Raw genomic sequence first — 2,339 nt, 5'->3', positions numbered from 1 at the left:
TTTTTTTCTGGTGGTACTGGGGGTGAAACCCAGGAGCTTTCTACCTCTGGGCTATACTCCCAGACCTATTTTATATTTTATTTGGAAACAGGGTCTCACTAAGTTGCTGAGAGCCTCACTAAGTAGCTGAGGCTGGCTTTGAATCTGTGTGATCCTCCTGTCTCAGCCTCCCAAGCACAGGGATTACAAGCATGCATCACCACGCCTGGCTAAAATCCAACATTTCAATGGAAAAGATTAACTATTTACTCTTTAAATACTGTATAAATTTTCTGAAGCACAACTTGAAAACAGCCAGCATGCTTAATTTCAATACAACCGAATCAGGTTCAAATATACATGTTACATACATCAAAATTAGTTTACAAATTATCATAATCATCATCATCGTCGTCGTCATCATCATCATCGTCATCGTCATCATTGTTACGGTAAAATATGTTGCGGTGGAAGGGGAGAAATAATTCCCCCAACAAAACCACACAAAGATAAAAAGGGCAGGTTCTTATCCTGAGCTAATGGTAATTACACATCAGCCCAGACTCTTGCTGAAGATTTAAAGAAGTTTATTAAAAAGATAGAAATACAGAAGACAGTTAAAGCCCCATGCCATTCAGAAATGGCATAGGGGGGTGATTCGAGCAAATTCACCAAAAGTCCCTGCATGCTGAGTGTTCTTATCCTGACTGAGTCTGTGGCAGGCCCTTTGATATGTAGATATGCTGCCCTCACCCAGGTACCCAGGTATCCGCTCTGAGGCAGGGTGGGCAGCACTGTCTCCTGGCACAGACCCCACATCTTTTGTTATACTTCCAAAATGTGTTAACTTGCTTGTCTGGGATCTGTGATTTCCTCCCGTCCTTGAGGCAGTTTGTCTCTCTTTAGAAATGTAAAGAGGCCCTTTTCCCTGGCGCTCTCGGCATTCTTTACTTTTCTTTAGAAATATAAAAAGGCCCTTTTTCCTGATGCTCCTGGCTTTCTTTACTACCAAAGATATATTTTTAAAATTCAAAGTCTTTCCCAATACTGGTACATTAATACATTTTGTAACCTCTTCCCAAAACTGGTACAATCATCACACTTTCTTTTCAATGCACTTGATGATTTATTGGCAGTATTTTGTGATGATACCATATTAGTGGTAGTCAGAATGTTTTTGGACCCAATTAATGATGGGTTAATCAGAACATTCTGAACTGTTGATGTTGCAGGAATTGATGCTTTTACAGCAGGGGACTGTGAAGCAGGCATCTGTACTGTAAACCTTTGCCCTATGAGAGACACTGGAGTCCCTACTTTAGTTGAAACACACATGGTTTGTGAGGTTGGTGTGCCTAGTGTGGAAATACTTGGTCTACTAGTGACTGAACCAACACTTAACTGTGGAACTGTTATTCTTCCTGCAGATGTAGAAGCCTTTTTTTTTGTAAAGATTTGAGCCTATAGTTTGGAGCTGTTAAGCAATACCTATCAGGTGGCAATCTAGGACCTGAATATAGCTTGATCAATGGCAAGGGGGTTTGATTTCTTTGCCTTGCAATATCTAGTAAAAATCTTTCAGCCAGGCATGGTGCCGCACGCTTGTAATCCCAGCATTCGGGAAGCTGAGACAGGAGAATAGCGGTTCTCAGACAGGCTCAGCTACTTAGTGAGGCCCTCCCCAACTCAGTGAGACCCTGTTTCAAAAATAAAGAATAAAAATAGGACAGGGGCTGTAGCTCAGAGGTCGAATGCTCCTAGACCCCCACACACAAAAAAAAATCTCGGCGGGGGAGAGGTAAATGACTGGTCAGTGTGACACTGAATTGCCAATCGCACATCATCTGCATCGACAGCAGTTTTCTTAGCATGGCTTGAATAAATTTTAGCATCATAGAGAATTGTGGTCACATATCGGAAGGCAAACTCCAACATCTGATTTCTAACTCTTGGCTCATATTCTGTGATCCTGGTATCCTTCAGGGTTTGTGCCTTCATCTGTGTGTCTTTCGGCATGCTCTTGGGAGAAGCCATCTTGCCAAACTCCATGATATCGGTGATCAAACTTCTTGAGCCACTTCACCCACATTAATGTATTTCAGTCCTGATTTTGATGCAGGTTCCTTGCCTAGTGTGGTTTTTCCAACCCCTCTTGTAGCCGTGAGCAGGATGTTCAGCAGCAACGCAGTTCTCCCGGAGACCAAAAGAGGTGCCTCGCTCTCGTGGCCGCGCTCGGCCTTGTCCATTTTTAAATTGAGTTGTATGGCTTCTTACTATTGAATTGCAAGAGTTCTTTATATATTCTTTTCTTTCTTTACTTTTTTTTTTATTTTTTTTTGTACTGGGAACTGAATCCAGAG

The 2,339-nt window shown here is 42.1% G+C and overlaps 1 pseudogene across 1 annotated transcript; it reads right to left on the bottom strand.

Moving 5' to 3' along the window:
- Positions 1 to 362: 362 nt before the first annotated feature.
- Positions 363 to 2,028, bottom strand: LOC308275920 (transcription initiation factor TFIID subunit 9-like; annotated as a pseudogene). Its single transcript has 3 exons — positions 1,749 to 2,028; positions 1,080 to 1,543; positions 363 to 415 (listed from the first exon to the last, which is right to left on the bottom strand). The product of its transcript is annotated as a transcription initiation factor TFIID subunit 9-like (transcript).
- Between the last annotated feature and the right edge of the window lie 311 nt (positions 2,029 to 2,339).

Source organism: Muscardinus avellanarius (assembly GCF_963383645.1).
Source record: "Muscardinus avellanarius genome assembly, chromosome: 17".
In the NCBI taxonomy this organism is placed as follows: Eukaryota; Metazoa; Chordata; class Mammalia; order Rodentia; family Gliridae; genus Muscardinus; species Muscardinus avellanarius.
The sequence above is the reverse complement of the archived record's forward strand: the minus strand, read 5'-3'. Positions and strand labels throughout refer to the sequence as shown.